The sequence below is a fragment of the Humulus lupulus genome, chromosome X (assembly GCF_963169125.1).
Source record: "Humulus lupulus chromosome X, drHumLupu1.1, whole genome shotgun sequence".
Taxonomy (NCBI): domain Eukaryota; kingdom Viridiplantae; phylum Streptophyta; class Magnoliopsida; order Rosales; family Cannabaceae; genus Humulus; species Humulus lupulus.
Genome location: NC_084802.1, coordinates 132,126,831 through 132,141,333, shown reverse-complemented (window position 1 = coordinate 132,141,333; position 14,503 = coordinate 132,126,831).

The following is a 14,503-nucleotide window of genomic DNA, read 5'->3' as shown; positions in this document are numbered from 1 at the left end:
CAGAAGGAAGTTTCATATACACCTCCTCATGAAGGTCACCGTGCAGAAAAACATTGTGAACATCCATTTGATGAAGCTCCCAATTCTTTGATACAGTAATGGACAACAAAGCTCAAATAGTTACCACTTATGCTACTGGAGAAAAAGTCTCATTATAATCAATCCCTTCAATCTAATGATTGCAAAAGATAACTAACTGCACCTTCAATCTCTCAATGGTACCATCAGAGTGGTACTTGATCTTGTAAACCCATTTACAACCAAGAGCCTTCTTTTAAGGAGGAATAGAAGCCATAATCCATGTACAATTATCTTCCAAAGCCTGGATCTCCTTTTTCATAGCACTATGCCAATCCACATCTTTGACAGCCTCCTTGAAGGATTGTGGCTCCACCTCGACAGTTACAACTGTAAGAAAATTTCAGTGTTTCCCAGTAAATTTGTCACAATTAACATAATGTGCTATAGGAAAAGGCATACCTGACGGAGGAGAGGAAGCGAGTGATGAGGGAGATGGACTTTTCTTAATCACTGTATGTTTCACAAAATCCTCCAATTTGGAGGAAGGAATTTTAGTTCTCATACCTCGACCCGTAGTAGAAGCATGAGAATCAGTGGAAACAAAAGGAATGTCTTGCGAATCATTACCAGATGGGATATCCACATTCACTGAGCCTCGATTATGTTTCCTTGCGCCCCACCTCATTAACAAAATTAAAATCTAACACAAACAGTGTCACATCCAATGTTTCAGGAGAGACGACCGAATGAGGTTCATCATCCGAATAGGGAAAGTTGTCTTCATAGAAACGAACATTCCTAGAGGCAAAAAAAATCTTGTTGTCCAAATCATATAACAACCAACCCTTTTTCCCAAAAGGATAACCAACAAAAACACACTTTCTACTGCGACTCGCAAACTTATCACCTTTTGATCTTTGATTATGAGCAAAGCACAAACAACCGAATACATGAAAGTCATCATATGAGGGTGGGGAGCCAAAAAAAATGTGTCACTGCTAAAACACATTCCCCCCAAAATAAAATTGGCAAATTCCCTTGAAAAGGCAAAGCACGAGCAACATTTAAAATATGTTGATGTTTTCTCTCCACTCACCCATTTTGTTGAGGTGTGCCAACAGAAGAGGTGTGGAATAAAATGCCATTAGCCAAAAAATAGTCCTTCATACAATTAAATTTAGTGCCATTATCACTCCACACTATCTTGAATTTCTGTGAAAATCGGCGCTCAATCATCGAAATAAAGGACATAAAGCATCTAAAAACCTTTGGTTTACCAACCAATAAATAGACCCATACAGCACGAGAAAAATCATCAACTAAAGTAAAAAAATATCTTGTTCCACACGATGACAGAGTATTCTAAGTACCCCATAAATCACAATGTATTAATTCAAAAATTCTTGATGCTATTTTGGTACTAAAAGAAAAAGACTCTTTAGACTGCTTAGCATGATGACAAACTTCACATGCTTTAATCAAATGTTCCTTACAACTACTAATAAAAGGAAGTGATTTTACGACTTTCTCATTATGTCCCAAACACTTATGCCATAGATCTATCGAAGATGATCCTGTAACGTCCCGAATTTTCAAGACTCGATAATTGCAGAAATATAAACATTTTCATGTAACAAAAATGTCTCAAAAACCCGTATAAAAAAACTTTTTAAAAGTCGTATGGTCATACTTAAAATTTAATACAAACATAGTTTATGAAGAGTAAATTGAACCTGGTTTAATGAAAATAAACCAACATTTCCAAAAACAAAACAACTTACCAAAAGGTATGTCCACATGTACATTCACAAGGTAGACTCCAGTGCTCACTACTCTGCCTTGCCCTTATTCTTACGTACAATAGGAAACAACTAGGTAAGCAAAAACGCTTAGTAAGTTCAACTTTAAAACAAAAGCATGCAGAGAAGATAGGTGGTCACAGACCAAGTTACTGTCCACAGATAACAATAGCTCATAAAAATTAGGGTTCAGGATCCATCCGGACCCTACGCAATCAATTTCAAGAACGCAAAAGGGTCCTGGAAAACTTATGGTTATGCCTAATAACCAATGGCAAACTATTTCATATAAATAGATAAATCCCTACACTCAGAAAATCCCAGAGCAAGCAGATATAATATATCACAATATAATTCGAGACCAACGCTCGACAATTTCCAACAATTCGGGCGTATCACGCCCTCCAGCATAAATGCTAATCTGTAAGAGAGAACCGAGTCTCAACACTAAGATCTAGCCAATAAATATCCCCATCAAGGGTAACTATCGAGTTTCCTAGGGCATCGCTACTTATCCAAGAGTAAATTCCTCACAAGGGTAACCATCATGTTACCTAGGGAATCACTACTTATCCAAGAGTAAATCCCTCACATGGGTAGCCATCAAGTTACCTAGGGCATTGCTACTATTCAAGAGTGTAATCGATGTTACACGGGTTTACAGAGACTTCTATGTTAATCAGTGGTGCTGGTGAGTAGTTGCCCCTAGGGTGTTCAGCCTCACTCAAACTTGGCAACCCCTAGTATCTCTAGGCACTCTCACTGAATGGCCAATATTTACGGCTACTATCCAGGAATAACTTATCAAAGCACTTGCTCGGGTTCTAACCGTTCACTGATTAAGTAAGCATAAGGGCCCCAGGTCCCACTCATTTTGGCACCCCTAGGTTTAAATCAGCAATCCTTGCCTCTTGGCCACTCGTCGCGGTAATGAACCGGACATAATGAAATCAAGCTGTGTGACGAGGATCAGCCGTCTAGAATATGACAGATATCTACTAGTCATATTTTCTGAATCAACACCCTCTAGACTAACGTCTCTATGCAAACTTTCTACGACAGTGTATATATGTGCATGTGTCTCTATACTAACATACAATACAATAACCATTTCATGTTGTAACCACACAATAGAAGTTCACTTACTTGGAGTCCTTTGCTCTCAGCAAGATTTCACCCTCCAATGTATGGTCCAGTTATGCTTAGCCAATACTGTAATTATCCATACAGTATACTCGGATTAATTATGGCACTTCATAATTCATTTGTATTATTTTGGGCAGTTTGGTCATTTTAAAAATCATTTGTAAGGATTAATGATCCTTATTTGGTTTTAAACCCATTCAAGAAATTCATACTAAAAATTTTGAGACTAAACCCTAAGTCTCGAGGAGACCTATCCTCTTGTCTTGATACTTAGGCTCGGGTATCGCAATGGTATTTTCCCACAATCTGCTAAAAATCTTATTACTTGTACTTTCAACAAGTCGGTTAAATATATAGAAGATTTTAGCCGGTATTATATCCAAAAAATACTAATTAAATTCCTCAACTATTTTTCAAGAAAATAACATCTTAATGTTCCTTTTATTTTTCTTAAGGTTTTAATCTCTAAAAACTGTTTTAAGAAAATCGCCTAATTTTAACTTAATTAGGAGAAACCGTTAATATTTTCTTATCTTGACTAGTTAATTCTCCTAAGTCAATTAATCAAGTTTGCTTACTAGAAAAATAATTTACTTAATTGTTTTCTCAAAATATAGGGCTTTTAAACCCTATTTTAATTTATCAACTTAATAATAAATTAAATCTTTTATTTTTAGAAAGAATAAAAATTCTTTAATAAAAATAATTCTCACTAATCTCAAAGTGGTATTTTAGGTCAAAATATTTTTAAGACTTGCAAAGTTTTTATCTTGCAATATGCAAAAATGTAATTTTATCTTAAGTTCCAAAATCCCATTTTTGTACTAAGTGTGAAAACCCTATTTTTCACATTTTTAACTACATAATTTGTTAGGTCATAACTTGAAATTTACTTAACCAATTGCTACCAAAATTTCTCAATTCCATATTTGGTATACCATTTAGGTTTTAGTGTCCCGGAATATTTACTTAGCTAGCTAGATAGTAGTAGTAGTAGCAACAGTTAGGAATTTTATAAGTTTAACCTATAGTTTAAGAATATTAATTATAACATAAGGTTTAATTAATATAGCAGATTTTAGAGATGTCATTTATTATAACCTAAAGTTTAGATAGAACTAATAAGATGGTGACACTTGTCATATGCATGTTTATTAAGGATTTAAGTATTATAATGAATAGTTTAATTAAATGAAAGATCTAGAAGCTCTAGAACCTTCCAGCAACTGTTAGGATCGTATTATGACTCAGTCAAAGTTGTTTACTCAATTCAAAATATGCTGAAAAGGTGCAAATACGTGTTTGATATATACACGTATGTCGATATATCGCAGCTATAGGGGTCGATATATCACCTACAGGAGATACAGAAAATACGTCGACTTTGCACAAACATTTGAACGAGGCTCGGGAAAATGATCTAAGTGATATATCGCCCAGGGTATGCGATATATCTCCCTTGGAGCTTTATTTTTGAATATTGAGGATTTTTAAATTTAAAAATAGCCTTAACCACTTGGACTTGCCTTTGAACAATTTTGACCGAGTTCTGGGCATCTGTTGAACGAAAATTAAAATATTTTTCATTTTAAATTCATTTATTTATTCAAATTAAAAGGGGTTAGTTTCACTCCTTGAACTCTATAAATAAGACATAGTACTCAACCATTTTCTTCATTCTTCAAGCATTTGTTCAGAGCCTCCAAGTTGCTAGTGTTACTATAGAGAGAAAAACTTAGGCTTTTGGGTTAAAAGCTTTATAATTTTTAAGCTTTTCGAAAAATTTGGGAAGTGAGATATAGTGAGATTTCGGTATCGAGGTTTAGATCAATTCATAAGATCATTCAAGGTATTCTTATCCTTAAGTTCAGTTATTTATGGTTCTTTAGTTTTCTTTATTTTCTTTCTTTTCAGATCCTAACTCTTGTTTATGATTCTTGGTTAGGTGTTTAAATTTCTTGAAAACTTAAGGTTTTTCTCGGTAAGTTTCTTTTCATCTATTTTCTTTAGAAACTCATAATTCTTACTGTTGGTTTTTAGGAGTGTTCCATTCCCGTTCTTGTTCTCAAATATCCTGGTTTTTGGTAAGGAAAATAAGATAGATTTTATGTGTTTATATGCTTATCTTATGATATATATATATATGCCTTGTAGTCATTTGGGGCTTATATTTGCTTAGATAGCAAACCCCAATATTTTTATGTCGCTTGGGGCTTATAGCTGCTTAGATAGCAAACCCCAAGAATATTTATCATTTTCATGGTTTAGAGTTATGATTTACCCTACCTCGATTAGTAGACAAGGGACCTAGATGGGTTATCATATACTACCATGTGATCTAACCTACCTCGATTAGTAGACAGAGGACCTAGATGGTTTATCACATGCCATGTTAATGAGTTAATGGCCATTAATATTGTAGTCCTATATGATATACATTTTTATAGTCATATGTTTTCTAATATATGTTTATGATTAAGTCTTATGTTTATGATTTATGTTGTTAGTAAATTTTTCCTTGTTGGGAATTAGGCTCATTCCTTTATTATGAGCTTGATGCAGGGAAATGATTTATGGAATGCGGAAAGATTCATGGCAGCTTGGCTTGTGTGTTGAGGATGAATGGATTGAATGGACTGCGTGAATGATCGAGGATGACGTTATTTTTAAGTCTTTTGAATTATGTTTTTGATGTATTTCCACAATTAGTATTTACTTAATTTAAGTTTGTTTTTATGTATTAAACAATGTGTACCCATACTGTATTTTATATTACATATTTTACTTTGTATTTTGCACAATATTTATTTTGGGGTTTTAAATAAAGTTATGTTATTTCTTATGTATGTTTCCCAAAATAGTAGCTATGTCTTGCAGTTTTAATGGTCCAAGGTCTTAGAAATAGTTGGGTCACTACAGTTGGTATCAGAGCAACAGTTTATATGCATGAAGTTCTCCTTGATACACACGCATAAGCTCTGAATCTGACTGCCAATGTAAGTGTTTATGTTTATTATGCTTATGTTTATGTTTATAGCTAACGTTTTAGCCCTTATGTTTTCAGTTAAGAATGGATGGAGCCTTGACCTATGAGGATATCCGAGCCATTAAGGCATTAAAAAGGATTAGAGAGCCAAGGAATACCGTAGGAGTGTTCAAAAGAATCACTCTGAGATTGATTTTATTCCACAAGGAGATAGTTCACCTCCAAACTACTAAGCAAATTATGATGAGAGCTAAAGAGCAATATGTCTTAGTAATTAGGCTTTTTAAAGATTTTCATTCTGTAATTTCAACATTAGAAGAAATATGGGAGACTATAGATGATGAAGATGATTTACCGGTAGCCATGAGATATTATTTTCTCATACTTAGGTTCACCTCTAAGTTGGAATTTCAATTTACTAATGAGCAAAAGCATAGAATCTTTATGAATCTTCCCCGAGGAAATTTTGAGGCTCAAGATAATGATGATTATGAGGAGATAGATGATGATATGTTAGATGAAGGGTCAAATGTAGAAGATCCTGATATTTAGATTCACCCTAGTTATGTTTATTTATTTATTATATTTTTTTTGCATTTATGATTGTATTTAGTGAAAACACTTTTTTCAAATGAATATTATTGTTATTTTTGAATGACATGTATGAGTTTGATTTTTTTTTTTTACAATCATAATAAAAATAAATTTAATGAATAATGACCAAGTTCAATGAGGGTGGATACAAATCAATGGACCGGGCTCTATATTGAGAGTTAGGGGGTCATAGTAGTAAGAACGATTTTACTGATCTCAGCCCTCCCTCAACATGGTTAACTTTGGGATAACGATGAGTTTCGAGCCTGAGAATTAAGTCATATAGGATGATTAGAAATAGACTTAGAAAATAATAAAGATGAATTATTTTTCTTAAGTATAGAAACACACCCTAATTATAAACAAGGCTTATATATTTTTTTCATAAGTAATCATAATTAATAGGTCCGAGTTATGTTTGCTTAGATTAAGTTTTTGCCTTAGAGCCTATTAGTGTAAGTTCTAACATGTTTTTCTCGACTGTTAGAACTCTGTGAAATATGTCACTCAGAAGGTTTGCACACACAAACGCCAATGCCTCCAGCGCTGCTCACGAGACTAATGAAGCCCCTCCAGTTCACAAAAGAGGAGTGCGTGCTACCAATACTACTGCTAACAGAAGTGCACCGCCGCCTCCAGTTGACAACACCACTGAAATTGTCCAACTACAGCAACAAGTGGAAGAACTGCTTCAGCAACAACGCCAACAGGCTCAGCCTTAGCCTCAGCCTCAACCTCAGCCTCAGCAAATGGCTCAAGCACCCCAACAAGTAGGTCCTTATGGGGGATGGTCAATGGTGAACTATGCGCCCTACCCAGCTTAGTACATGGAGCCAATTTATGAGCAGTTTTGTAAGCAACACACTCAAAACTTTGAAGGGACAACGGACCCCTTCGAGGCGAAATAATAGCTCAAGAATGTAGAGTCGATCCTAGTACACATGAATCTCAGCTACGCGGACCGCATATCCTGCGTTTCTTCTCTTCTAAAGAAGGATGCTAGAATATGGTGGGACTTAGTACAGCAGACTCATGACATCGCTACCATGACATGGACTAGATTTGCGGACCTCTTCCACAAGAAGTACTACAACTCAGTAGTCATCGCCACAAGGGTGGAAGAGTTCACCAGTTTGAAGAAGGGCAACTTATCAGTAGCAGAGTATGCTCGACAGTTCGACCAACTAGCCAAGTTCGTGCCAGAGTTGGTCCCAACCGATTTCCTGAGGGTTACCAAGTTCGTTAGAGGACTCAGACCAAAGATTGAGTAAGGAGTCAAGCTAGCAACACCTGGAACCACTTCTTACGGCGATGCTCTAGAAACAGCTATAGAAGTGAAAAGGCTTCAGGGGAATGTTAGTAAGGAGGAAGCCAGTAAGCCTGAACCTAAACAACAAAATCAACCTCAGAATGGTTGGAACCACAACAACAACCATCAGCATAGTAACAATAATGGCCAGAAGAGAAGGCATCCTGACAACAAGCAATCCGAAAATGACAAAAGACCATGGACTAACAATGGAAGTAGTAGGTCGGGTTATGTAGAATACCCGCAGTGCTCTAAGTGCCAAAAGAAACATCCTAGGGAGTGTCGTGCCAACACCAAGGGATGTTACAATTGTGGCCAAAAAGGCCATCGGAAGAAAGAATTTCCACAACTCAAGCAAGAAGAGAAAATGGACAACAAGATGGTTCCTGCCAGAGTCTTTGCCTTGACCCAGGGAGAAGCTGAAGCTAGTAACAAAGTGGTCACAGGTCAGATTCCTATCCTCAATAATATATGTTCAACGTTATTTGATTTAGGAGCAACAGACTCGTATATCTCATTAGGAATGATAGAGACATTAGACAAACCTTGTGAAAGATTTAGAGCTAGGTTGGAGACAGAATTGCCTTCAGGTGAAGTGGTCCTATCATCACGGATAGTATGAGGCATACCGATCAAAATTGAGGACATAGAACTAGAAGGAGACCTGATAGAGTTAGAGATCAAAGACTTCGACGTGATACTAGGCATGGATTGGCTAGCAAGGCATGGCGCAACCATCGACTACAGACGCAAGCAAGCAAAAGTCCTGACGGTCAGAGACTATGTTTTATGGGAAAGATTTCAGGACTACGAACACCTCTTATTTCATCTCTCAAAGCTCAGAGAATGATAAAAAAATGATGTCACACATTCTTAGCTAGCGTCACGGATGTGGTAAAGGAAACACCACTAAAAGTTAGAAACTTCTGCATGATAAAAGAATTTCCAGAAGTATTTCCTGATGACTTACCAGGGTTGTCGCCAACTCGGGAAATTGAATTCACAATCGAATTAGTATCGGGCACCGAGCCTATCTCAAAGGCACCATACCGGATGGAACCTACCAAACTCAAGGAGTTAAAGACGTAGCTACAAGAACTCTTAGACTTGGGTTTCATTAGACCGAGTCATTCGCCATGGGGAGCACCAGTTCTACTTGTGAAGAAGAAGGATAGAAGCATGCTGATGTGTATAAATTACTGCAAGCTGAATAAGGTGAAAATTAAGAATAACTACCCGCTACCCTGGATTGACAACTTGTTTGATCAACTCCTAGGAGCAATCATGTTTTCAAAGATTGATCTACGGTCCAGGTATCACCAGCTCAAGGTACAGGATGAGGATATTCCTAAGATAGCTGTTAGAACTCGATATGGACATTATGAGTTTCTAGTTATATCTTTTGGTCTTACCAACGCTCCGGCCACATTTATGGATTTAATGAATAGGGTCTTCAAGGATTACTTGGAAAAATTTGCCGTAGTATTCATCGATGATATTTTGGTGTACTCTATGGACGAACCCGAGCACGAGGAACATTTAAGAATGACCATGTTGCGATTAAAAGAGCATCAATTTTACGTTAAGTTTAAGAAGTGCGAATTTTGGCTTTCACAAGTAGCTTTCCTCAGCCACATAGAATCCAAGGACGGAGTTGCTGTAGACCCAACTAAAGTAGAGGTTGTGAAGGATTGGCCAATACCTAAGAATGCGTCAGAGGTTAGAAATTTCTCGGGCTAGCAGGTTATTATCGGGGGTTTGTAGAAGGCTTTTCTAAGATAGCCACTCTGCTTACCAACCTGACCCGAAAACAACAAAAGTTCAACTGGATAGACAAGTGTGAAGAGAATTTCCAGTTGCTTAAGGATAAGCTATGCTCAGCACCGGTACTTTGTGTACCGACACCCAATGACGAGTTTGTAGTCTACTGTAATGCGTCAAAGCAAGGTTTGGGTTGTGTGTTGATGCAGAATGACAAAGTAATAGCCTATGCCTCAAGGCAGCTGAAAGAATATGTGCAACGCTATCCCACGCACGATATGGAGTTGGTAGCGGTGGTCTTCGCAGTTAAATTCTGGCACCACTATCTTTATGGAGAATGGTGTGAGATTTATACGGACCATAAAAGCTTAAAATATTTCTTCACGCAAAAGGAGCTCAACATGAGGCAGCGCAGGTGGTTAGAATTAGTAAAAGATTATGACTGCACAATCTTATACCACCTGGGAAAAGCAAATGTAGTTGCTGATGTGCTAAGCAGAAAGAGTTATGGGAATCTAGCAGCATTATCCGAAATAGAAAAGTCGCTTCAACAAAAGCTAATCAATGCCTGAATAGAAGTAGACATTGGTAAACTAGCTAACTTGTCCATCCAGTCAATTCTGTTAGAAGATATACGGATCAGGCAAGGGCATGATGACACATTAGTATCTCACATAGCTGTAGTTAAAGAAGGCAAGGCCACAAATTTCTCTATATCAGGACAGGGGTTCTTGAGATATAAAGACCGGGTATGCGTGCCGAATGATCATGGAATTAAGATGAAGATTTTAGAAGAAGCACACAATACCCCATACTCAGTTCACCCAAGGTCGACCAAGATGACTCACGACCTTAAGGCATTGTATTAGTGGCCAAGAATGAAGAAAGATGTAGCGGAATATGTGTCTAAATGCTTAGTATGCCAGCAAGTGAAAGCAGAACATCAGCGGCCTACAGGCTTATTGCAACTGCTTAGTATCCCATAATGGAAGTGGGAAGACATAGCCATTGATTTCGTGACAGGACTACCACGAACAAATAAGCAGCACGACTCGGCTTGGGTAGTAGTAGATAAACTAACAAATTTAGCTCATTTCCTGCCTGTCAAGACTATGTACACAGTGGATCAGTACGCAAACATTTATGTTCGAGAAATAGTACGACTGCATGGAATTCCTAAGACCATAGTATCCGATAAACGATCAGTGTTTACATTGAGATTTTGGGGAAGCTTGCAGCAAGCTATGGGTACCAAGTTAAGTCTTAGTACAACATTTCATCCTCAACCCGATGGTCAGTCCGAGCATACCATACAGATTTTAGAGGATATGTTGTGCGCTTGTGTACTCGATTTCGGAGGATCATGGAGTAAGTATTTGCCACTAATAGAATTCTCTTACAACAATAGCTACCAGTCAATGATCGGGATGGAACCCTATGAGTTACTTTATGGAAGGAGGTGTTAATCGTCGTTACATTGGGACGAGGTAGGAGAAAGGCAACTTCTTGGACCCAAAGCTGTTATAGAAGCTTAAAATGCAGTGGCGCTGATTAGAAAGTGTATACTCGCTGCTCAAAGATGACAAAAAAGTTATGAGGATGCCAAGCGGTGTGATGTGGAATTCAAAGTCGGCGATCAAGTCTTCTTAAAGATATATCCTTTGAAAGGTGTAAAGCGATTAAGGAAGAAAGCAAACTTAGTCCTCGATTTATAGGTCCTTTTGAGATATAGGACAAGGTGGGAATAGTTGCATATAGATAAGCCCTACCGCCAACTCTAGTAGATAGCCATAATGTGTTCCACATCTCGATGCTGCGTAGATATGTGTCAGACCCATCTCACGTCCTCAAGTACAATACGATAGCACTCCAGAAAGACTTGAGTTACGAGGAACGACCGGTTAGCATCTTAGATAGAGGGATGAAAGATTTATGGTCTAAGAGTATTCTGATAGTCAAGGTCCTATGGAGTAATAGTTCTGAACGGGAGGCAACGTGGGAGATGGAGGAAGACATGTTAGCTCGGTATCTAGAATTATTTGGTAAGTAAATTTCGGGGACGAAATTCTTTAAAGTAGGGGAGAATTGTAGTATCCCAGAATATCTACTTAGCTAGCTAGATAGTAGTAGTAGTTACTAGTAGTTTGTAGTATGTTAGATTCCGTGGATTTTGGTTAAAGTCGGGACTTAGTTAGACACTCATAGCAATAGTTAGAGATTTTATAAGTTTAACCTATAGTTTAAGAATATTAATTATAACATAAGGTTTGATTAATATAGCTGATTATAGAGATGTCATTTATTATAGTCTAAAGTTTAGATAGAACTAATAAGATGGTGACACTTGTCATATGCATGTTTATTAAGGATTTAACTATTTTAATGAATATTTTAATTAAAAGAAAGATCTAGAAGCTCTAGAACCTTCCAGCAGTTGTTAGGATCGTATTATGACTCAGTCAAAGTTGTTTACTCAATTCAAAATATGCTGAAATAGTGCAAATACGTGTTTGATATATTAACGTATACTGATATATCGCAGTTATAGGGGTCGATATATCGCCTACGGGAGATACGGAAAACACGTCGACTCTGCATGAACATTCGAACGGGGCTCGGGAAAATGGTCTAGGCGATATATCGCCCAGGGTAGGCGATATATCGCCCCAAGTGCTTTATTTTTTATTCATGAGGATTTTTAAATTTAAAAACAGCCTTAACCACTTGGACGTGCCTTTGAACGATTTTTACCAAGTTCTGGGCATCTGTTGAACAAAAATTAAAATCTTTGTCATTTTAAATTCATATATTTATTCAAATTAAAAGGGGTTAGTTTCACTCCTTGAACTCTATAAATAGAACCTAGTACTCAGCCATTTTCTTCATTCTTCAAGCATTTGTTTAGAGCCTCCAAGTTGCTAGTGTTACTATAGAGAGAAACACTTGGGTTTTTGGGTTAAAAGCTTTATCATTTTTAAGCTTTTCTAAACACTTTGGAAGTGAGATATAGTGAGATTTCGGTATCGAGGTTTAGATCAATTCATAAGATCATTCAAGGTATTCTTATCCTTAAGTTCAGTTCTTTATGGTTCTTTAGTTTTCTTTATTTTCTTTCTTTTCAGATCCTAACTCTTGTTTATGATTCTTGGTTAGGTGTTTAAGTTTCTTGAAAACTTAAGGTTTTTCTCAGTAAGTTTCTTTGATGGTTTAGTTTTCTTTTCATCTCTTTTCTTTAGAAACTCATCATTCTTACTGTTGGTTTTTAGCAGTGTTCCAATCCCGCTCTTGTTATCAAATATCCCAGTTTTTGGTAAGGAAAATAGGATAGATTTTATGTGTTTATATGCTTATGTTATGATATTTTTTATGCTATGAGATATACATAAATATTCCTTGTAGCCATTTGGGGCTTAAAGTTGCTTAGATAGCGAACCCCAAGAATTTTTATCATTTTCATGGTTTAGAGTTATGATTTACCCTACCTCGATTAGTAGACAGAGGACGTAGATGGGTTATCATATACTACCATGTGATCTAACCTACCTCGATTAGTAGATAGAGGACCTAGATGGTTTATCACATGCCATGTTAATGAGTTAATGACAATTAATATTGTAGTCCTATATGATATACGTTTTTATAGTCATATGTTTTATAGTATATGTTTATGATTTATGTTGTTAGTAGATTTTTCCTTGCTGGGCATTAGGCTCGTTCCTTTGTTTTTAGCTTGATGCAGGGAAATTATTTATGGAAGGCAGAAAGATTCATGGCAACTTGGCTTGTGTGTTGAGGATGAATGGATTGAATGGACTGTGTGAACGATCGAGCATGACTCTCAAATCAATTAGTATTTCTGCAATTAGTATTTAATTAATTTAAGTTTGTTTTTATGTATTAAACAATGTGTACCCATATCGTATTTTATATTAAATATTTACTTTGTATTTTGCAAAATATTTATTTTGGGGTTTTAAATAAAGTTATGTTATTTCTTATGTATGTTTCCCAAAATAGTAGCTATGTCTTGTAGTTTTAATGGTCCAAGGTCTTACAAATATTTGGGTCACTACATAGGTCTTTGTGAAATCTTAGGTCAAAATGAGTATTTTTTATTGGTGAAAATATTTTCCAAACATTGAGGTAAAAATGACCTTATTTTCAAGTTCTTATTTTTTTCCAAACTTTGGCACTTAATAACTCTCAAATCGTTCATTATTTTATTACCAAAATTTACAGTTGAATACTAGGTTATTCCAAGAATATGTCCACCAAATTTAAAAAAAAAAACTGGGTTCATTTGACCTATACAGTGGCTGTCCAAACTTGGTCCCGAATTTAAGAATACGGAAAAAAATAATTTTTTTACCTAAACTTTGAAATAGCATAACTCACTCGTTTCTAAACGTTTTTTAGTGTTTCAAAAGCTTAATTTTATGTAATCCATCTCAACAACATAACAGTAAAATTTAATTTTAGAAAATAAATATACAGTGGATGTTTGACCCTTTGGAAGTCACAACTCAGAACTTGTATTTTTGTTTTAGGGTTTTCAACAAAACCCTTAGGGATTTTGGTACCTATTTTCAAAAATCAACACACGAGCATCATAAAAAATTTAAAGCAACTACCATAGCCTTATTACATCACCAACAAGAAACTTTAAGCATTAAATATACAAAATAATGCTTAAAAATAAAACCATACAATAACAACCATTAAAAGTAAACTTTTTACCTCTTGTTGTTCTTGCTTTAAATTTTGATGTTTCTACTAGCTTTGAAGCCTTCAAAACTCTTTCAAAACCTTAACCAACTCCCATAACAACATATATAGTTAGCTATTGAAATATCTATGGTTAAAACTTTACAAAAGTCAAGTTTTTGA